Here is a 23,640-nt window from a genome sequence, read left to right on the forward strand (position 1 = left end):
CCATATCAGTTAACTACTGCTGTGAAAGAAACCGCCCCAAACTTAGCATCTTAAATAACTGCTCTATCATTTCTCACGAGTGATTGGCAGCTGAGTTGTTCTGATGACCTGGGCCAAGCTTGGATGACTTGGGAAGGATTGTTTAGTGTTTCGCCCACTTGCTCAGTGTCATTTCTCCCTCAAAATGTTGCCTCATTTTCTTACTCCAGTTTTCATACCCTTCTGTATTCTACCTAACTATTCTACCTAACAATAATGGACTTTTTAATGGTTTTCTCATTGATTTGTTCACCAAATATGGACTGTGTGTCAGGCATTGTCTAGGCACTGAATAAAAAGCAATGAGCTGGTGCTGTGTCATCGTAGGTTAAGCCTCTGCTTGTGGCACTGGCATCCCATATGAGTGCCAGTTCAAGCCCTGGGTGTTCCATGTCTGATCCAATGTGGCCTGGGAAAGCAGTAAAAGATGGCCCAGGTGCTTGGGCCCCTGCACCCATGTGGGAGACCTAGAAGAATCTCCTGGTTCCTGGCTTGGGCCCAGTTTGAGGAGTGAACCAATAAGTTAAAGATCTCTCTTTTGATTTTCTCTCTAACTCTGCCTCTCAAATACATAAATAAATCTTAAAAAAAAAAAGAAATAGAAAAGCAATGTACAAAAATTAAGTTTCTGTTCTTAGGTAGCTTACATTTAGAAGAGAGAGTTAAGTAATGGACAAACAGGTAAATCTATGCTACACTGCATTCTATGAAGATAAATGAGATTAAGTAAGATGGGGTGTGTGTGCCTAGGTGAGGTGTGGGGGTGTATGTGCATGTGCATATATGTGTGTATGTATGGTGTGCTAGTGTATGGTTGGGAGTCTATATTGTTGGTAAAGAAGCCCTTGCAGCCACCACTGTGGCTCACTTGACTAATCCTCTGCCTGTGGCGCTGGCACCCTGGGTTCTAGTCCCGGTTGGGGTGCCGGATTCTAGTCCCGGTTGCTCCTCTTCCAGTCTAGCTCTCTGCTGTGGCCCTGGAGTGCAGTGGAGGATGGCCCAAGTGCTTGGGCCCTGCACCCACATGGGAGACCAGGAAGAAGCACCTGGCTCCTGGCTTCAGATCGGCGCAGCACGCCAGCCATAATGGCCATTTGGGGGGTGAACCAACAGAAGGAAGACCTTTCTTTCTTTCTTTTTTTTTTTTTTAAGGGAAAGAGTTTATTGGGGAAAACCCAGCAGACTGGAGGGGAGAGACAAAGAAGGATAAGAGAGAGGGAGTATAAGAGAGAGAGCCAGAGGAGAGGAGCTAGTGAGGAGAGAAGGTAGAGCAGAGAAGAGATATGAGAGGAGGAGAGGAGCCGAGAGAGAGCCGAGAGAGCCACGTGCTCAGGAACAGGTCCTTTTAAAACTTTGCTGGAGGGCGGGCAGGGAAGCAGGGGCAGCGAATCCCATTAGGTTGGGGGTGGAGCTTGAAACAGGTAGTTTGGGCCATATGGCCACCTGGCTTCCAGCAATGGCAGTGGGGGCTAGAGCTTGGAATGTAAATCAGGGTATAGATCGCGCCATAGATAAAACTGTGCCAGATTCCTAACATAGAAGGAAGATCTTTCTCTCTGTCTATCTCTGTCTAACTCTGCCTGTCAAAAAAAAAAAAAAAAAAAAAGCAGAAGCCCTTGCTATGCATTGCACTTGGGCAGAGATTACAGGAGGAAGTGGCTGCTTGGCTGTCTGGGGAGGGCCCACAGGCCTCAGTGTCTCGAGCAGGATTGGCTTCTTGGGGAATGGTGAGGGAGCCAGTGGGGATTTGACTGAACAACAGGGAAGGTGATAGGACTTGAACATCCTTGGCAGTACCGGCCCTTGTAGATCAAGGGAACAACTTTTAATTTTGTTCGAAGTGAGATAGGAAATGTGATAGACAACATAATGCTCCTCAAATGTTGTAGTCCTCAGAGCCCGTGACTACGTCTCTTTACCTGGCAAAAAGGACTCAAAAGAGGTGGCCGCACTGAGGATGCTGCGCGGAGGCTCCCTGGGGTACCAGGTGGGCTCACATGATGGCGGAGATCCCTGTGAGGGGGAGGCAGGAGGGACAGAGTCGCAGCAGAGCTCTCACGGTAATGTTTGGCCGCAAACCAAGGAATTTAGGTGGCATCTAGAAGCTGGAAACGGGAAAGAAACACATCCACCCCGGAGACTCCAGGAAAGAACCAGCCCTGCTGACGTCCTGATGCTCGTCCACAGGTCCCACATCAAATTTCCAGCCTCCAGAGAGTGAAACCGTCAGTTTGTGCTGCTTGAAGTCACTAAGTTTGTGGTTATTTCTTATGGCCGGGGTCACCAGAGGGCTTTGAGAAGAACTATGATATGGCTCGACTTTCGCTTTTAAGAAAGTTGCTGACTTATTTTACAGAGAACAGAATGAGGAAGGCCAAATAGAAGGGGTCCCCGTGCTTGGTCTGAGCGGAGGCAGGGAGAAGCAGGTGGAATATATGCATTTCAGATATTGACTCTGCGGGCTCCGTGTGTGAGAGGTTGGCTGTGGGGGCTGAGCAGGACAGAGAGGTGGGAGTGCCTCCCAGACTCCAGACTTCAGTCCCTAAATAATGCAAATGTTATGTACTGCGAAAAGGGAACATTGGTGGAAAATCATATGTGGAAGTTTGGTGCTTGTGTGTGAGAGGGCAGAGTAGTTAAGAGGTCCATTGAACACCATGTTAAAATGTCCCTAAACCACTGAAGTGGAGGTGTCAAATAGGCAGTTTTTTTTTTTTTAAATGAATTCAGACCCCAGGGTGGAGGTCTCCGTATGAGAACTGGCAGTGTAGAGATGATACTTAAAGCCACAGGAGTAGACAGATTGCCCAGGGAAGCAGCGTGGATGGAGGAGAGCACAGGCTGGGAGAGGAAGCAGCAGTAATCCGCAGAGAGCACCCCCAGCTAGCAGAGCTCCCTCCTGCCTGGAGCGAAGCTGAAGAGTTCTAGAACGTCGAGTGGAGCACAGACAGCTAAGGAGGTGTCCGAGGCACTTCTCTCCAGCACGCAGAGCAGGCCTGGGCCCAACTCGTTACAAAGACGGACGCCTTCTGAAGTAGATAATAAATGAAGCCACATATGTAGGCAAAAGCAGCAGTCATATCAACATGCATACTACGCTACACCCTGGCTGAGTGTACCCATGAAACTGCTTTAATGTGTTTCATCAGATAAATAATGATTGTAGGAAAAGGGTAAGTACTTGCGGGGAGCAGAGGAAGTGTACTATGTGGAGGGCAAGATGGCTTCCCAGATTGATTCGTTTGCTCTTGCCGACTGTTTCCACACCATAAATCTCAGTTGAAGAGTCTTGCTATATCCAAAACAAGGGCCCAGAAACCCCAAACAAGAGTACAATGGCTCACCAGGGAAGGCATTAACCAACCTAAATGCTGCTTCTCTTCCCTAAAGAAATCTCCTCCATCTGTGCTGGAGTCGTTATCTAGCCTTCCTTGGGAAGGAGGAAATTTGCACTATCAAAAACAGGGCTTGTGTGGCCAACCTGACTTAAGAATATTAAATGATAAACTTTCCAAATGAAGAACTGGAGGAGCACTAAGAAGCAATGCACTGGCCAGACAAACGCAGGTGGAGCTATCCGCACGGCGGACTGCAGAAGTCTCTGTGCTTGACCTGTAGACCTGACAAGTGCTCCCTCTCAGACGCCTGGTAGATCTTAGGGCCTCTCAGAAACTCAAGGCAAAGGCTTGGTTGTTCTCTGTGTAAGTCAACACCTACTACAAAATGTGCCTACACTCAGAAGTGGTGCACAGCCACTTCATCCACATTCCGCTGGCCAGAGCAAGTTAAATGGCCTCGTTCAGTATCACAAGACGGGAAAGTGTACTGCTGCCATACTTACCAAACAAGAAGAAGATCCACACAGCAAGGAGTGTGACTCTTCCTGTTTTGTAGAAGAGAAAACTGAAGCAGAGGCATCCATACCATGTCTGTGTAGTTGTGCTTAGTTGGAACTTAGGGACAGCGTATTGTACTGGCCACTCAAACTGTTCTTCAGTAGGCTATCTGTTGCATCTCTGTGTACTTGGACACCAGATGCAGTTATCTACAGAAAGAACCAGAGCTACTCTCCTACCATCTAGAGAATGGCACAGGCTAACACGGCAGACCTGTCCACCAACCAAGAACAGCACCCTGGTCTGTTTGATGAGAGAAAAAAAGTTTCTCTTTTGTTAAGCCCCCGGAATCTGGGGAGTTGTTAGAACAGTTAGTGTGATGCTAGTTAATATAGTTTATTATTTTTTTTAATCTCATAATAAAAATGCCCCACTTTTCCGTGCCTATCAAGCCCTTGCACGGACTTGGTAGACCATTTGAGGACCCAGTGTGTCCTTCCCACCTCTGAGGCCGAGCACAGTCGTCCTGTTATTGAGCTTCACGTTTTACAGTGAGGAGGCTGATAACAGCTCGCAGTTGCTGAAGCCTTGCTATGTCCCCGACTCTTAATGTGCATGAATTGCTCCATCTGCACCTCAGATACCCACTGATGTTTATCTCATCCATGTAACTCTTTTTTTTTTTTTTTTAAAGATGTATTTATTTTTATCTGAAAGGCAGAGTGACAGACAGAGGGAGAGACAGAGAGATCTTCTGTCCACTGGTTCACCCCCTACATGGCTGCCTGACCAAAGCCAGGAGCCTGAAACTCCATCCAGGTCTCCCACATGGATGGTAGGGGCCCAAACACTTGGACCATCTCCTACTTTCCCCAGGCCATTAGCAGGGACCTGGATCAGAAGTGGAGCAGCTTGGACATGACCCAAAGCCCATATGGGATGCTGGCATCGCAGGCTTTCCCTGCTATGCCAGGACACTGGCCCCCATGTAACTCTTTTTTTTTTTTTTAATATTTATTTATTTGAAAGAGAGAGAGAGAGAGAGAGAGGTCTTCCATCTGCTGGTTCACTCCCCAATTGGTTGCAATGGCCAGAGCTGCACCAATCCAAAGTCAGAAGCCAGGAGCTTCTTCCACGCCTGCCACATGGGTGCAGGGACCCAAGGACTTGGGCCACCTTCTACTGCTTTCTCAGGCCATAGCAGAGAGCTGGATTGGATGTGGAGCAGCCAGGACTCAAATAAGAGCCCATATGAGATGCTGGCACTGCAGGCAGCGGCTTTAGCCACTATGTCACAGCATCGGCCTCCCATGTAACTCTTAAGGAGAGAAGACAAGTGATGTGCCCAGTGTGGCACAGCCAGGAAACACAGAGAGGTCAGGAATGAAACCCAGGTTCCAAGAAGCACTTCAGAGCTGGGCTGGCACACAGCTGTGCTTTGTGTCCAGCCAGGGGGCACCATTCTCCCTGCCTGCAGCCCCTCTTCAAGCTGCCTTTCCCAGCTGTCTCTGGGTGCCAGTGGCTGCTTTCTCGCACTCTGAGTGACTCAGCTCTCTGCGCACAGCCCAGCCCTGGCCCACCCCTGTGTCTCCTGAGGTCGGAGCAGAAGGGCACTCCCTGCCTGCAGGCGCCCGCACCATTCATCTTCCCGCAGCCTCTGTTTGGAGACAGGACTCCACAAGTCAGCCTTTTCATTTCAAAACCGCAGCCTGCCCTTTTGCCCACCCACCCTGGGGGGCCATGTCCACTGGAGAATCTCCCCCATTCGCCCCAGTGACGGGGAGACAGATTGCCCTGGCTCTGCTTCTCAGATTGGTGAACTGGGAGTGGCAGGAAAAATACCACCAAGGCTACTGCTTCGAAGCAGTGGACCAAATGGAACAGTGATGAATGGGCTTGAAGGGACCTGTGCCTACTCTCCCAGCATAATAAGATGCCGGCGGGCAGACTCTTGCCAGGAGGGGCGTAGACACTCCCTTGATGGACTCAGGCTTCCTCTTTCTCCTCCTGTCCCAGGCTGAGCTCCTGTTCCTGTCACTCAATCCTGGTGTGTCAGTTTCCAGGAAACAGCCAAAAGCCACTCAGAGATCCAGGGAGGCCCCAGGAGGTGACTTAGGGTGAGCGGGTGGGGAGGAGCAGTGACTGTAGAACTGTGTTCCTGACCAGCTGGGCCTGGAGTCCTTGGCATTTCCTGACAGCCATGGGTGGAGGTCAGAGCTGACCCCACAGTATGGGCAGTTTCTGGAGCAGCAGCCAGGAGTCCCAAAGCTTTACTCGAAGTGTTTGCTCCAGCACTTCATAGTGGTGAGACCATAACTCGGGTTCCTAATCTCTATGTGACTCAGTTTCCTTATGTGTCAAATGGAACTCTTAGAAATCACACCGTTCTGCTGGATGAGGGCAGGTGCATGAGGCAGAAGACCCGTGTCCCAGAATATCCACTGTTTCCATGTGCATCCAGGCGTTACCTTCTGAGCAAGGCTTGTTGGGTGCATGATGCTTTCCAAGAAAATGTTGCCATGGAAGCAGGTTATGGAGAAGGCTGTGGGTGTCCCCTGTACGGGGTCACACTTTGGGGCTTGTGATCAGCTGGACCTCAGAAGGGAGAGGTGGGCAGTCCTTTCAGCTTCCTCCCTGACTTTTCTCCGTCGGGAGCTGAAGGTATGAAGTGATGCTGCTGTGGTCTTCCCGATCAGTGGCCCGGCAGCTGGCCCCATGCACCCTCAGCTGCCCGTGTGCGCCTCACCTGGGGTCAGCAGCTTCTTCCTAACACAGGCAGGGTGCTGAAGAGGAGAAAATGGCGGTGAGAAGGGTGAGACTGAGCCCCAGTCTGGCGGGGAAAGTGTCAGTCTGTTTAGACCCCCAAGCAGGTACAAGATGCCAGAATGGGCAGTGGAACCCAAAGACAGGCCTGTGCGACAAGGAGCTTGTCTTTACTCACTGTGGTGGACTTAGAATGCCCTGGCCTATGGGGTCCAAACCCATGATGAGTTTATATTCCCAAATGTCCAGTACAGGTGGAAATTCAAATCTTGCTCCTTTTTTTTTTTTTTTTTGCAGTGAAGCATTTGTTTTGTTTTGGTTTCACCAGAAGCAGACCTTCAGACAAAGATTTGAGCCCAAGGACATGTTTTATTTAGGAAATGGTTCCAATGCAGCTCCCAGTAGAGACTGCAGGAGTGAGTTAAGTGTGTTAGGCTGAAAGGAGGGTGCCCCCAAAGATGGGTGTGTTCTAATCCCTGGAACTTCTGAATGTGTCACGGCACGACAAAGTGATGGAAGATGTGAAAAAAGTAAGAAGTTAGAATGGAAAGATGACCCAAAATATCCAGGTGGGACCTAAATGCAATTGCATATCCTTATAAGAAGGAGGCAGAGAGAGACCAGACACTGAGAGGAGAAGGCCATGTGACTGCAGAAGCAGACTGGTGTGACGCAGACAGGCAGCAAGAATATCGGCAGCTACCAGAAGTCAAAAGGATTCTCCCCTGGCTCACCAGAGGGAGCAGAGCTCTAGGGCTGGCCCCCTGATCTCTGACTTCTGCCTCCAGAACTGTGAGAAGTAAATGTCTGGGTATCTTTAAAAATATTTATTTATTTATATTCATCTGTTTAAAAGGAAGAGCTGCACACATACACATGCACACACACACACACACACATGAATCTCCCATCCACTTGTTCACAATGCCCAGGGATGGGCCAGGCTGAAGCCAGGAGCCTACAATTTGATCCAGGTCACCCATGTGTGTAGCAGGGGCCCATGCACTTGAACCATCACCTGCTGTCTCCCAAGGCCACCTTAGCAGGAAGCTTTGTTGGAAGCAAAGTAGTGGGGACTTGAACTGGCACTCTGATATGATATATGATATATCCTACACAGCAGCTTAATTTGCCGTGCCACAATGCTGGCCCCAGATTTCCGCTGTTTTACGCTGCCCAGCTTATGATGAGTTGTTACAGTAGCCACAGGAAACCAGCGCAGCCGGGTGTGTTTATGAGCGAGTTATGTTTGTGCAATGATGCTCCACCCCGTGGGGGCACCTCACAGTGCCACACCTCCACCAGTGGTCTCACCTGAAGAGCAAGGAAACCGGTGTTTGCGGTTACAGAATTTCACATTCAGTGCTTAAATGTTGCTCTTGGGCTTGTCAACTCCCGGCACCTCCATCCTGCTCTGTGCTGCACAGAAAGCTGGCAGACAGAGTCTCTGTTGCAGTTTATTGTGGTCAGAAGCACGTCCTGATCTCTAGGATCCGTGTACAGCCTACAGCCTCTCACCGTACTGTCCCAGGACCCACTCTGTTGCCCAGAGCAGTCCTGTGCTGTCTCTTGGGTCCCCAAACCCTCTTTCTGCACTAAGGGGGATGTTGGTGAATCTGCAGATGAGTTATGTTGGTCCCCCCACAATTATAACAAGAGGAGAAAGGGGAAGTGGATTTGAAAACAGGTTTGTAGGATTGAATTTCCTCCCTACATCCCACATGATAGAGACATCACTGGAGGGTCCTTGCAGCCTACCCTCCCATCACTGCCCTTGTTTCTCTAACACATATTTCCCTGGACTTCAGGTAAGCTTGGGCAGTGCACTGAAGGCACCAGGGCTATTACCCAGCCATGTAGGTTGCTGGATTAGTCACTCGTCTTATTATAGCCAGTGTTTTAGTTACTCCTGGAGCTGAGGGAGTGAGGGTGCCATTATAGCCACTCTAGCTGTTATTAAACACTGGCATTATTAACCAAGTCCATGGTAAAGCAGAGAAACCAGAAGCTTATCGCACTGCTTCTCAAAGTGCCATCTCTGGACAAGCAGCATCATTACCTGGGAGCCTGTAAGAAATGGAGAATCCCAGTCCCAGACTCCACCCTGAATTCCACCCTGCCAATGCCCAGGCAGCTTGTTTAACTTTAAGCAACTTGGCTCTGTCTTCTTGAATGAGGCTCGGGCCTTTGCTGTAGCTCTGTTGACCTGGGGGCTTCTTTGCAGATTTGAGAAGAGGGGGTGGCATGAGCAGCAGCTGATGTGCCTGTTTTCAGGAAGCCTCTTCTATAGAGAGGAGATCCTGGGGACTAAGGGCCCCACCACCTTCCAACCTTCTGCTCCCTAGGGTGTGTGAAAGAGGCCTTTCTCACTGCCTGTGCCGGCTCCCCATTCCCTGTGATTGTGTGTTCCACGGAGAGCTCTTGACACTGCTGTCCCTGGTCCCTGGGGCCGTGAGGCTGTGCTTTTCTCTGCTCACACAATGAACCCCTTTTCTACACCCCAACCCCTTGCTCTGCAGTGCCTGTCAGATTCTCCTCCTTGAACTCACTAAGGCTCCTGATACTCCCCTGTCTTTCCCATAATTCTCTTGCTGGAGTAACATCCTGGAGAAGCACGCCTTGTTATGCCACAGCCAGCTTCTCCCATGAGCCTTTGTTACACAAATAAAATAGATGTTTGCCTTTGTTCCTCATGCTCCACTTTCTTGCACTCCCCAACTCAGGCTTTTAACAGAGTTTATTATAAACGGAACGAAAGCTGCTAAGGGCTGTGCATTCTTCTGCTTCCAGCTCCTGCCCTTCCCTGTGCCTGTGTTTTCGATAATGAATGTCACAGGGGGACGAGGAGATGAATGGAGTCTGATAAGTGCAAAGCATTATTGTGCTCAGCTCCGAGGAGCAGGCGAGGGGTGCCACCGCTGGCACTTCTGTGACACCGCGAGAAAGCTCCTTGTCTGCTCCTGTCTGCATCCCAAGGAGTGGTGCTCGGTGACAGTGCACGGGAAAGAGAGTTGAACGCAGGGTCTCTGGACTTGGAGGACTGGCTGTATTTGGTTTGGGTTGCTCTGATGAAGTATCTGAGGCTGGAGACTTTATAAAGAGATTCATTTAGCTCACTGTTTCAGAGGCTGAAATTTTACTGATTCATACTCTGGTGAGGGCCTTATGGTAAATGGCAGCTTTGCAGGAAAGAGAGAGAGAGAGAGAGAGGGAATATAAATATGAAAATGGAGATATAGGAAACCAGAAAACAGGAAGGTGCCAGCCCTGTTCTTCCATAATCACTGGCTCTGCCCCAGGCACTAACTGGGGTCCACAAGAACTACTTGATCCACTCTGAGGACAGTGACCCAGTCCCTGTCACTGTTTTCTTCCTCTTAAAGGCTCTACCATCTCCTAAGACTATGGAACCGAGGCCAGCATTGTGGCACGGTGGGTTAAGCTGTTACCTGTAACACGGGTATCCTGTATTGGAGTGCTAGTTTGACTCCGGCTACTCTGCTTCCTGTCAGGTTCCCTGCTAAAGTGCCTGGGAAAGCAGCAGCAGAAAGCCCAAGTACTTGGACCCCTGACACCCATGTGGGAGACCCAGATACAGTTCTTGGGATCCCGGCTTCAGCCTGGCCCAGCCCTGGCTGTTGCAGCCATCTGAAGAGTGAACCAGTAAGTGAACAATCTCTCCCTCTCTCTCTGGCACTCTCACTCTGACTATCTGCCTTTCAAATCAATCAATCAATCAATCTAAAATGAATACAAACGCATAACTTGGGGACCAAGTTTTCAACACATGAACCCATGGGAGGCATAGACTGGTTCTAGCCTTGCTGTGAGTGGGCTGTGAAGCTGTGATCATGTGACCAAAGCTTTCTGAGCCTCGGTTTCTTCCTGTGTAGCGGGAAATATGTTCTTCATGGTCCATAGGTTGCATGACTCCATGCGTTAGGGCAGTCTTCCTGGGCTGAGGAAATAAATACATTGTTCTCTCTGTCTGCCTCATAGTGTCTGCCGTTGGTCACTGCTCTGTCCTCTGGGTCTCCAGAGAGCAAGGCTAACCCGAGACTGTGGATGCATGAGCACTTGAGAAATGTGCTGTACCTGAGGGCAGTATTGTCATTGCACCACCCTGGAGTCTGCTGGCCCACATGGGAGACGGAGAAGAGACAGAAGGTCAGAGGGAACTGTGACAGCTGTGGGCAGGGGAATTTCAGGTGGGATGAAAGCTGGAGGAAGGGAGAAGGAAGGACTGAGTTGGTGCATGGGAGATGACTAGGAAGCACCTGGCAACCTTGGTGTGGTCTGAATTTAAATTTCACACCTCCTCCATTGTCTCTGAACCTGCACATTGTTGTCAGAATGACCATTGGTATTAGGCTCAAGGTTCCATCTGCCTTGTTGCAGGTGGACAAATCACTGTAAGGGTTTCCAGGAACTTGAAGTGGGATTAGTGATGTGTGAGCAGAGCAGAGCAGAGCGAAGGGCCGGGTGGCAAACATGGAAGATGGCCTCCTTCACAGAGCCCGACGGCCCTGACCTGGCAAGCACGCCCTTATGTTATCTCTTCCCAAAATTACTCAGAAGGCTGATCTGCCATGGTCGTGGTTGTTCTGTGTTGACCTCTGAGGCTCTCACAGAGTCTACTCTGACCTCTAGACCCCCTATATGGAGGAGTCAGTCACCATCACACAAGGAAGCTCAAGCGGCCCTGTGGAGGGGCCCAGGTGAAAGAGAGCCAGGGCTTCCTGCCACCAGACAGCGACAACTTGCTGGCCTTAAGAGGGGGCCACTTGCACAGGTCCTCCAGCCCTGGACAAGCCTGCAGGTGACCCATGTCCTAGTCAAGCTCTTGACCCCAGCAGAGACACCCATGTCAGAATAGCCCAGCCATGCTGTGCCTGGAGTCCTGACCCATAGAGACTCTGAGTGCTAATAAAAGTTTGTTGCTGCTTTAAGCCACTAAACTGGGGACCGCAGGAGCTAAGTCATCTAGAAGGCATAAAGTCAGTGCCAGAAGAGCTGACGGTCAAGACTAGAGAAACCGGCTTGGTCTTCATCAGTAGAGTAGACGTTTTCATAGAAAAGAGATTTAGATTCTCCCTCCCTCCCTCCCTCCTTCCCTTCTTTCCTTCCTTCCTTCCTTTCTAATGTAGTTTATGAGAACTGCATGGCAGGAAGGAAGGATAGAGGAAGAGGAGGGTGGACACCACTCAGACTCCTGGGGCTATGGCACCCCAGCTCCTTAACACTGTGCATCACAGGATTTTAAAAAATCCACCAAAGCAACTAAAAGCCGTGAACACAGTGTGATTGGTGCCAAGGAAGGAGAGGTTCCGTGACAGAGAGGGAGAGGACGAGGAATCCACACAGTGCTCAGCAGGGAGAGAGGAAGGTCCTCTGGATTAAGAAAAGCATGCAGAAAACGTATGTCTGGAAGAAGTGACGTGTTGGGCCACTAAATGTCACCTGACAGCTCAGTTGGTGATAATGCTTGCCCAGGGAGAAGGCGCTGGACACTGAGGGAGGGGTCGTGCCGTGGTCAGTAGAGTGAACCTACTCTGTCTCGCCCATGCTTGGGAAGTTTTACGTTCTGGACGATGTGACATGAAGTTCAGTTAGAATGGAAACACTAGCCAGTCCCAGGCCCCAGGAGCTGGGCAGAGTTGGAGAGCCAGGGTCAGGGCTCGGGGTCAATGGTAGTGACCTGACAGGTGCTCAAGTGTAGCTGCTCAGGTATTCTGAGAGGGACTACTACGCCTCTGAGATTGAGAGGCAATTCCTTGTCAGCCTGGGATGCTGGGGAATTATTCTCAGAAATTCTGATGATAGCAGGGCTTTGGTACGCTTGCCTCTTCCTGGGGCACAGAAGGAGCCTGGTGACACAACCAGATGGGACCACAGGTGTCAGGCAATGAAGGATCCTGGCCTCACTGCATGGGGTGCATTGCACTTGGGGAGCCGCATGTGGGAGCTCCACTGTCTTTGGAAGATGGCGTGTGCTTCCCTGTCCCCAAGGCTGTGCCAGTGTCGCCGGATGCTGCGTGAAGACTGGATAGAGCCTGCCCATCAAAGCTGATGACACCTGGAATGACTGTTATTTCAAGACATTAAGTCTCATTACCTTTTCAATAAACTCTCAATGGTATTTTTTATTGAAAATAAAATGCAACGAATTGAAGAAATAAATAACATTAGAGAATTTTTAAAAGGCGATAATGCCTTCATGCAGGCACTCAAGAATCTGGGTCATTTTTACAACTCTTGTGAGTTGTCTGGTCTGTCAGGGCCAAGTCAGTTGCAAAAGCCAAAATCTTTTTGAAGCCAACAGATCTAAATAAAGCCAAACCAAAATACAATAGAAGGCTAAATTGGAAGAAATGCATTGAATTGCTCCTTGGAACTTTCTTCTCTTTATTTTAAATACCTTGTTCCTGCCTTCTTCTGTACACAGAACAGCCCCACGCCCAGTGCTTCTAATGGTCATTCTTTGAGTATCGGGCTAGTGAAGACTGCTTTTACCAAGAGCTTGTGCAGGTGGATGCTCCCTACATGTAGGCCCCTAGAAGTCTTAGTTCTGCAGCACCTGAACCCGGGCTTTCTTGTCTGACTACATCTACATCTGTCTGTGTTGAGGCTCTGCCTTGGTCCTGTCACCCCTGAGCTGTCTTCAGGCCAGGAGCGTCTCAGGGGCTCCGCACGATGGGCCAACTCTGCATCCATGAACTGGGCGGCCAGGGCTGAGAGTTCTGATGCAGGCTTTCATTATGAAGAGTGTCGTGATTGACTAGTGATGCCTGCCTTGGCAATACCCGTCTGATGTGTCAAGAAGCAGGGAGGAGGGGGAGAGGGGCTGCATGCCTGCCGTGGGCTCAGAAGAGGACAAGGCATAGGCTCCATCCTCGTGGTTATTTTGCTGCCTATGCTCACTGTCTGGGGGCAGAGAGCAGACAGCTAGAAGGCCATGGAGCTGCAAATGATTCCCCAGAGCCACAGGGAGGCTGGCAGGGCAGCCCGCACTGGCTTCAGCTCCTTCTGCTCGGTAGCCCATCTCATCCAGGCTAGGACAGCTACAGGCCTCAGAATATCCGATGCCGCTTGAGGGAGGTGCAGACACTTTTCCATGGCACTTACACAGAAATGATCTTGACTTCTGGAAAAATGTGATGCTTTCCAGTCCCGACTACAAAGGTTTATCTTCTATGGGCAGCCCTGAATCCAAAATCTCGTAAGAGGACAGTAGCATTTTAATACAGCTCCAGGATAAGGGGACATGGCTTCCAGACATGCAGTCTCAGTACATGACGCAGGGCACGGGTGGAAGGGTGTTTACAGGCAACACCCAAGGCCCAGATGTGGTTGGAAAGGCCCTCTGCTCCTCTTCATGCTGCTGCTGGCACTCAGGGCCGGGGCTACTTTGTCCGGCTGATGTTGGCAATGTTGCAATGCTCTGTGGGTGTACCCACATGTCTGTGGAAGTCCACCACTCTCTGTTGGTGGGTTTTAGATGCTTTTTTCAGGATCCTTTCCATTTGCTGCTTCTCCTACATCTTCTTGAAGGCTGCCTGGGTGAGGGAGCCGCTTGTCCAGACAGCACCACTTGTGCTCCTCGTTCTTTTTGCTTGATCCCATTGCTTCCAGAAGTTTCGCCTTACCTTTGTCCTTATTTTCTTCTTACACTTGGTCATGCTGAGGTCTGGGAGGCCTTTAAGCTTCAGGGGCCCTTTTGGACTTTCCCTGGAACTTTGCCTTAGCTCCCATCCTCTCCTCTCCCGGCTTCTTGGTTCAGGCTCTCAGCAGACAGCTGGACTGGTCAGGAGCAGTTCAGGACCCTTGGGTCGGGCCTGGGGTGTGGTGGGCTCCTTAGCAGGCCAGAGGGCCATGAACTGGCAAGTCCTCCAGTGTCTGCCACAAACCCCACTTCTGCTGAGGAGTGCTGTTAGGCTCATAGGTGTGTACACTTTGTTGGGTTGTAAGAAATCCAGATTCAGCAAAAAGTAGGGGCAAAAGATAGGAAGGAAGGAATGGGAGAAAGGGAGAAGGAGAGAAAGTTATCCAAGCATACTACAACAAGTTTGTGGAAAATGGAATTAAGAGATCAGTTTATTTTGGTGTAAAAAAATTGTGAAATCACACAGTTCACAAAAAAGCTACACATGGATCTTTTAATTATTTTCTTGGAATTGTCCTCATAATTATTAAATATATGTGACATAGTAAAAAACTGGGTTGTTTATCAGAAATTTGAATTCAGCCAGGTGTCCTGTGTTTTATCCAACAGCCCTACCCAAGGCTTAGCCTTCTCCACCTGAGCTGTCACGGAGAAGGACTTGGGGAAATTTAAACTGTGACCCTCAAACTAAATTTTCTGGGCAAAACGGCTGCTTGTGTTCATGTCCTGCTTATTTTCTGTGACGTGTTTTCATTTTCAAGGGAAGCAAACTGGCACGATTAAGAAAGCAGAGGACCTGGCTCTGATGTCTGGGGCTGCCACTCAGGGACTGCGAGGTCCTCGGAAGCCCTTGGGCTCTTGGCTGCCTTTGTTTCCTCGTTTGGAAACCAGGCAGAGCCATGCCTGTTGCAGACGGCTGCTGTGAGGTGCACTCCTGTTATGGCACATGGCAGGGTTTCCTTATTTTCTGAGGTCAGTTCATGGCACACATTTAGAATTTTTTATTGATTTAGTTGAGAGCAGGAAAGGCATACACACACACACACACACACACACACTGGTAAGACACAGGGAGGGAGAGAGCTTCCATCTGCTGGTTTACTCCACGGCTCAGTCTGAAGTCAGAATATCAGAACTCAATCCAGGTTTCCCATGTGGGTGCCAGGGACCCAACTATTGGAGTCACCACTTGCTGCTTCCCAGTGTGCGCATTAGCGGGAATCTGGAATCAGAAGTGGAGCCTGGGGGCTGGGCAGCGTGATGAAGCAGCTAAAGCTGCCTCCTGTGCCGGTTCAAGTCCTGGCTGCTCTATTTCGGATCCAGCTCCCTGCTGATGGCCTGAGAAAGGCAGCTGAAGATGGCCCAAGTACACGGGTGCCTGCAACCCGTGTGGGAGACTTGGATGAAGCTCTTGACTCTGGCCTGGCCCAGCCCTGACCGTTGTGGCTATCTGGGGAGTGACCCCGCAGATGGGAGATCTTTCTTTCTCCCTGTCTCTCCCTTTATCTCTGTAACTCTTTCAAATAAATAAATAAAGTTTTGAAAACAAAGAAGTGGAGGTGGGACTCTGCAGTATGGGATACAAGCATCTTACTGCTACACCAAGTACCTGTCATGCCATTAAAAAAAAAAATACTTTGTCCTGTTGATGGATGTTTACATGTGCTTTATTTTGGATCCTGAGTAAGCAGTGATGAGAAAGGCAAAATCCCTGCTCCACAGAGCTCTGATCCCAGTTAGGAGACAGAAAACAAATGAACACATAGACACAGACAAGACACAGCATCATGTGTACCCTTGTATGCAAATAAAAATACTTCAGTGGAGGAGTAGAGGTGTGGCTGGGGGCTTAGAGAGTAGACATGAGATATAGGTGACATGTGTGCTACAAGACCTAACCAGAGCATTAGAAGTACAGGCAGAGAGCTGGGGGCCACAGGAACACACCAGGAGTGATGGGACTCAGGGTGGAGGGTGATGAGAAGCAGAGTATGCGAGGGAGAGAGGCAGAAAAGGAGGTCAGACCACAGTGAGGAGTAGGAGGCTTATTCCTCCGCGAGGCCAGATGTGCATCTGCTGGGGGCTGTTCTGCTCCTGACCAACGGTGCCGACCGCAGCTTCAGGAGAAAAGCCCCCTGCCTCCAAGGAGCAGGAGCCTGCGTCAGGAAACCAATCATGCCACTTATCGCTCTGGCTTGAAGAGTAATTGCAGACACGTGTGTAAAGGGCAGGGCAATCTTTTCTGCCAATTATGTGCCCTGCTATTAGGCGATTAGAGGCTGGTCAGTCGTGGCGTGAGGGTTAGCTGCCCAGTCTCCGCTCCAGACTCTCTCTCCACAATTCTGCTTCTCCTAAGGACACACTCCTCTCTCCTCAGGGGCCATCCTAGCTTGAACAGGTGCTCCCCTAAATGATGTCCCTGAAAGCCACTTGTCCTTGTCTGGATAAGAAAAACAAACAAAGAACAAGAGATCCTTGAACTGCAGCTGAGAGACAAGGCATTGGCGTCTCAGACTTTTGCTGACAGCAGTTCTGAGATGGGCTCTTTGGCTCTCCGTCCTAAGCTGGGCACCCAGCACACTGTGCATTTTCGTGCACAGGCTGGCTCTGCTGTCGTATTTGGCCATTGGGGGTGCATACAACCTGAGCCTTTCACTCACTGATTTACCCATCCCTTCATCCTTTAAGGCAGCATTTAACTGGGTACCTATTTGTGCCTGGCACCTTTTAAAAAATAACAGTGAAGTCTAGTAGTTAAGAGCTTTGGGATCAGACAATCCTGAATTCAACCTCAGCTCAGTTCCTGTGGTTATTTCTGCACCTTGTTTTATCTAAATAATGAGATGGCAGCAAGATGGAGTTCTCTGTCCTTCCAGCTGCCTTCATTCATCCTCATTCCCAGCCCTGGGGGACAAGAGACTTCTAGCCTATCTCCCCATCCCATTATGGTGGTACAGGGGTCAGCTGTGGCAAGGCAAAACTGATAGGTTTGTGTGGGTCACACTCTGGAGGTGAGAATCCAAGGTCAGGCAGGCCAGCTCTGCAGGATGTGGATCCAGGGCAGGGCAGGACTTGAGTAACTAGATGAAGATAGGAGGCTGGGAGGAAGAACAGGCACTTCCTCAAATGCTATCCCTTAAGGCCACTTGTCCTTGTGTGCCGGCAAAGTAAGAAGGGAGCAAAAGCGAGAGAAGGGACCTTTGAAACACACACCCAACAGGAGACCTTGACCCTCAGTCAGGACCAGCCAAACCATCCTGCACCAAGGCCACTACACGACGTGGTTAGCTAAGAGTATAACCCCAGGAACCTGCCTGTTGGACTCTGGTTCTGACTGTGACCCTTGTGAGCCACAGGACCTGGAACCAGCAGGGATGTCTGCATTTCATTGTCCTGTCCACAAAGTAGAGCTGGTAGTGGAACGGCGCCCCTCTCCTGGCTGGAGAAGGCAATGAATTGCTGCACGCAGAAGCGCGGAGCATGGGACAGTCACACAATACATGCTGCCACTTGAGGAATTCTTACCTCTCTTCACATCCGCTTCCTCCTTTCTGGCCTGTATTTCACCAGGTAGAGTTATAGACAGAGAGGGGGAGAGACAGAAAAGTCTTGCATCTGCTGGTTCATTCTTCAAATGGCCGCAGTGGCCAGAGCTGCACCTATCTGAAGCCTGGCGCCAGCAGCTTCCTCTTGGTCTCCCATACAGGTGCAGGGGCCCAAGCATTTGGGCCATCTTCTACTGCTTTCCCAGGGCATAGCAGAGAGCTGGATCAGAAATGGAACCAGCGCCCATGTGGGATGCTGGTGCTGCAGGCGGAGGCCTAGCCCACTGCGTCAGGGTGCTGACCCAAGTAACACCCACTTTCTGAGGCTTCGTGAGCACAATGTCTGTAGGATTTTGGCACTGCCTGGCACAGTGACATCACCTGTTAGTGACATCATTGCTCCGTATGGTGCAGCCCTCCTCCATGACACCTTGGGTGGTTACCAAGGTTTCGGACTGTGGTGAGGGATCTGACTATGATTGATGCGACTGACAAACGGGGGAATCCAACCAAGACTGTGCAATCTGGATCTTTGATTCTCTCCAGCTTGAGGGCAGCAGAACCATGTGGCCAGGCCTTAGGCCTAGAGCTCCCTGGTAACAACTCCCAGGAAACAGCCAGAAATGTGCCGTTTTGTGACAGGTTATTTAAATCCAACAGATTTGGCTGAGACTGAAATATTTACAGCCTTTATTGCAGTGGACAGTTCCATAAGGTGTGTAGGTGCCTGGTTCTGCCACTCAGAGGCCGATTCCAGATCCTTGGGGACCACTCTCTTCTTCCTAAGATACAGATTCTTACGTTGCTGGGGGACATGGGCCCTTGAGTTCCAGCTGATTCTATGGAATGTGAGCACGCAAAGGATGCTGTAGAACGAGTAATCCAACCGTCTGATGGGTGTTTTACATGAGTCTACGACAGTCTTGGACAGAGGAACTGTCATCAGCCCTTTTCACCTGGCGGGCAGCTGAGACTGAGAGGTTTCAGTGGTTCAGAGCGAGGGCGTGGTCTGTTTGTGTTTCTGTTAACACTTGCAGTGAGGAGGTAGAGAAAGCTGGTCAAGACTATATTCTGAAGATGGGAAGTCTGGATTCAAGTCCCTTCCCCCCTCACTCCTGGCTGTGTGCCTGTTTCCCTGCTTTAAAGTGAGGACAGCATAGAACCAGTCCCTTAGGCATGTTACAAATATTGAACAATCTGACCCATAGAAAGCACTTGGAACAGTGACCGGTGCATTGTCATTAATCCTCATTAATTATAACTATCATAACTAATTAAATGAAACATGACAGTACCCCAAACCATACTATTAAAGAGTAAATCTGAAGATAAAATAATGAGCTCTCAATCTTCGGTTACCGCCGGTGACTATTTCTCTAGTTCTTCCCACCATGTGGTGCAGCGCTTGGCAGATGGCAAGTGCTCCACAGTGATGGGCTGAGTGACTCGCCCAAGTCTGGCTCCAGTCAGCGGCAGCAGAGAATTTCAACTGAGGCCGTTTGACTCCAAACCTGTGCTGATTAGCAGGACAGGAAACCGAGACTTGAGGCACAGTAATCAGTGCTCTGTTACAGCTCAAGGTGCAGGTGCTCTGAACGCGAGGTCAGTGCTGTCTCCCCTGGGCTATAGGTTCCTTCGTCCCAGGTCAGGGTTGCTGTCAGTCGCTGGTCATCAGAGAAAGGAGAGGATCGTATTTCATGTGGAGCTGCTTAGGAGTCAACCAGAAAAACATGAGTGTGAAGCTCTTGGAAAAATGCCTTGCGCTTAATAAATGTCACAGTGCTCATGCTTATTCCTCAGGCTCGCATGTATTAATGCGTCGATGTTAGCCTGAAGTCCAACGTGCACTTGGCACTGGGCTTCCTGGGGATGCAGATGAGAAGCAGAGCTGGCTCTTGGCTTCAGGCAGCTCTTGGTGCCACGAGGGAGGGGCTCAGGAAATGAGTAACATGTTCTAAAAGCATTTAACGCAGACTGGGTGGGTCAGGGGCAGTCCCCTGGAGGAAGTGGTTCTTCACGATGAGCTGAGGCCCACCAAGAGGATGTAGGTCTGCAGAAGAGAAAGGTGATGGCTTGATGTGCTGGAGTCTGGAATAAAATGCAGCAGCCTTGCCTGAGGTGGGGGAGGTGGGAGGATGTCCTGTACGGCTGCTACTTGAGACGTCTTAGAAGAGGTGAAGAAAAATGGCTGTGGAGGGTCTTTGTGCATCCCGAATGCCAAATTAGGGATTTGGACATCAACCTGCAGACAGTGGAGAGCCATTGAAGGCTTTATGTCCTTACCACAAAGGCCAGGAACAAAATCCCCATTATTCATTGCTGAGTAAGATAGTTCCTAGATCACGGTAGATACTTGGTCCTTATAGCTTGAGTTCAAAATTTCACTGGCAGCAACATGTAAGTCAGACTGAGGAAAAGGAGGACATCAGCAATGTACAAACCACCTGCTTATCTGGATCCTGGGAAATTTATTTTTATCATCATCATCGTCGTCGTCGTCGTCGTCATCCCTGGCTTCTTGTTATCCAAACAGTTGCTGAATGAATGATGAAATAGTTGTGCTATTCTACTTTCTTTGTTAAAAGAGAGACTATTTCTGGACGTGTGAGGCATTTAGGCAGCGAGCAATAAAGTAAGCCCTAGAATAAAAACCATTTAACTCCCAAAGAGTAATAACTGGGCCAGAGCCCCTCCTGGGAACGTGCTGAGACCTGTCTCCTCGCCCATAAGGCTCCATGACAAGCCCCGAGAATTCTTTGTCTTCTCTCTTGACACCCTGTGGTCTGCAGAGTCTCCCAGGGACAAAAAAATGAATCAATAGATTCATTACACGAACAAGAACCTGCCACTCTGAAAACGCTTTAGATGAATTCTTGACCTGTCAAGGAAGAGAAAATAGTGTTGAAAATACTCTTCCACATCTTGCCCAGGTGTGCCCTGGCTCCCCTTGGGCTCCCCTGCTGCACCCGGGGTAACTGGGGCCTGAGTTCAGCGAGGACATGTCCCACAGCCCACTTGAGCTTCATCTCAGTGGGGAGAAGGGGTTGCGGCTCATCTGGCTCACGCACACAGCCCTGAACCCCCGGTCTTATGTTTTATACAGCACGAACCTTTCAAGTGTGCGCTCTTACTCCTGGCCAGGCGTCTGCATTGTGAGTTCCCTGGCAGTGCTGGCAAGCCTCAGCCATTATGTCACTTGGTATTCCTGATGAGACTAATGCATTCAGAGAGCCACCGGCCTAGTTACTCTCATTACCATAAGATCATCTGTTCATTTATTTCTTGAAAAGTCGATCATTGGGATGGACGTTTGGCAGGCAGTTAGGATGCCTCTCGGGCTGCCTGCATCTCGTATCAGAGTACCTGGGATCCAGTCCCAGCCCCATCCCCACGTCCAGCTTCCTGCTAATGCACACACCTGAGAGACAGCACATAATGCGTCAAATACTTGGGGCCCTGCCACTTGCCTCGGAGATCCAGACTTTTCTTCCAGCTCCTGGATTTGGCCTGGCCCAGCCCTGGCTCCTGTGGACATTTAGGGGGAGAGAACCAGCTGACGGGAGCACTCTTTGTCTCTTTCCGTCTTTCAAATAAATAAAAGAAATAAATACTTTAAAAATGGCTTACTGAGCGCTTTCCATGAACCAGACATTGTTCTAGGTGCTAGAGTACAGCAGTCAATACACAAAGATTTAGTTGTCATGGTGGGTCTCATATTCTAGCAAGGAAAACAAACACAAAAGGAAGCAAATAACAAAGAAAATAGTCACAAATGACAGAAAGTACAATGGAAGAAACAAACAAGGAAATGAGCTAGTGAAGAACGAACGATGGAGGAATGATTCGTCTGAAAAGATGATGCGTAAACGGGTTCTGGGAGGATGAGCACGGGAAATGGGAGAACAAGCATACCAGAGGGAAAAGCTGGAAGGCGCAAAGGCACAAGGGCAGGGAAGAACCTGGATTTTGCTGTTTGAGAGAAGAGCAGAGTGCACTGAGCACGGGAGGAGAAGAAACGGAATACATCTGGAGACGGAGCCAAGGGAGGGCTTTGCAAGTCTTCATGGAGTTTGGTTAGCTTTCCTTGCAGTCATGTGCTAATCGAGTATTTAATGAGCCAGGACGTACTCACGTTTGAGTTTTATACAATAGAAACAGGGGCAGTGTAGACCTTTACCATCTTTGAGTGGAGTTGGGAGAGAATGGGGACACAGAATGGGAATCCCTGCTCTAGGAGACGGATTCTGAGCTAGCAGAGGTCTATCGCCAGACAACCTGTCTAGCTGTAGTACAGTGTCACACACAGCAGACTTGCTGGGCTGAGAGAGTTCTTCTCCACGCACCTGTACTCTTCTGTCGAGGCTTCCTGCCCACATCCACTGAATGTCGGCTCAATGCCTAGCAGTGCACAAGCACAGAACCTTCAAGGGAGAAAGGCAGACAGACATCATCCTTGAGCTGACGGAAATTGCACTCTAGCCATTTTAAATCCATAGAAGCTCAGATTAAGAAACAAAAAGAGTTTGGTTTGTCTTTTATGGCTTTCATTTGGTTAAATTCTGGTAGCTGTCAACACATTCAGAATCATTAAAATGTAGTTTTTCGTGCTTAACTTGCTCTCGCAGATTAACTTTTCCCAACTCATTACGGTGGTCCTGACCTTGGTCTGTTCACAAAAGACCACAGAAACCATTAGCCTGGTGGGTTGCTTTTTATAGGAAGAACACAATTTTATCTACTAGAGGCATGGGCAGATTTGGATTACATTGTAAATAAATTTATCCACTACAAACAGTCACGGATCTGCATTGCATTGTAAATAAATTTTCCCAAGTAATTGTTAAGTGAAGGCCTTACAATATGCTGGTGTGAGAGAAACAACCAGGGAGAGGTTTAGCAGCTTTTCAGGGAATGCTCACAAAGGAACCTGGGGATTTGTGAGCAGGCAGGAGCCTGGATTAGGTGGGTGGGAGGAGTGAAGAAATTCTGGAGGACTTGGCCTTATGATATATGTTAAGTATTGGTCATGCCCATGTCAAAAGCTGTGCTGGATTTCAGCCTATTTGCTAAACTACATGTAGTCCCAAGAAGGGGGCTCATTTATGTAGTCACTTAGCTATTTCTGGATAACAAACCACAGTGATGTCTGTGCATAAGATAGGAAGCACTTACATGGATCTATGAGTTGGCTGGGGTTTGGCTGGTCAAGGCTGGAGGAGAGGAGCCGGAGGGCTTAGCTTCATGTTCCTCATTCTTCTTGGGTCAGTTGGACAGCCAGGTCATGCTCTATTTGCAGAGAAGGCAGAGAGATAAAAGGATAAACAGGAACTCCTGGGACCTGTTAACTGTATACTTTTACCTCCAGCTCATTCTGTTTGCCAACACAGGTCATGTGGCTAAGCCCAAAGTCCAAGGCGAGGAAGTTCCTTCCACCTTGATGATGCAAGGATTAGATGCAGGGAGGGGTGAAGAATCAGAGTTCAATGTTAACTCACCATATTAGCAAGCAGGTTTTCGTTTTTCAACCGTTACATCAATGTACACTGTATGCCAGACACTGTATTGGCAGCCAGAGAGGTTGCCATTCTGTACTCCTGGGCCACTCTGGCTAGAAGTCTAAAAAAGAGTTCTCCCTGCTGTTGTCTTTTGATATTGTCTGCACAGTGGCCTTTCAAGAAGTTAGTCTTCCTCAGTTTATTCAATTCAACCTCCAGTGTGGCCAGAGGGATCTTCCTAAAATGTGGATAAGACATAGAACTCCTGCCTCACGCCAGTAGGATGGAATTCAACCTTC

The 23,640-nt window shown here is 49.4% G+C and overlaps 1 protein-coding gene and 1 pseudogene across 1 annotated transcript in view; one reads left to right on the forward strand and one right to left on the reverse strand.

Annotated features, from left to right (window-relative positions):
* CDH13 (cadherin 13) overlaps nucleotides 1–23,640 on the forward strand; it is a 1,120,403-nt gene that overhangs the window by 82,400 nt on the left and 1,014,363 nt on the right. The gene's annotated exons all lie outside the window — the stretch shown is intronic.
* Nucleotides 14,042–23,238, reverse strand: LOC108176760 (protein FAM32A pseudogene; annotated as a pseudogene).

This window comes from Oryctolagus cuniculus, chromosome 18 (genome assembly GCF_051225735.1).
Source record: "Oryctolagus cuniculus isolate XC-2025 breed Fujian yellow rabbit chromosome 18, ASM5122573v1, whole genome shotgun sequence".
In the NCBI taxonomy this organism is placed as follows: domain Eukaryota; kingdom Metazoa; phylum Chordata; class Mammalia; order Lagomorpha; family Leporidae; genus Oryctolagus; species Oryctolagus cuniculus.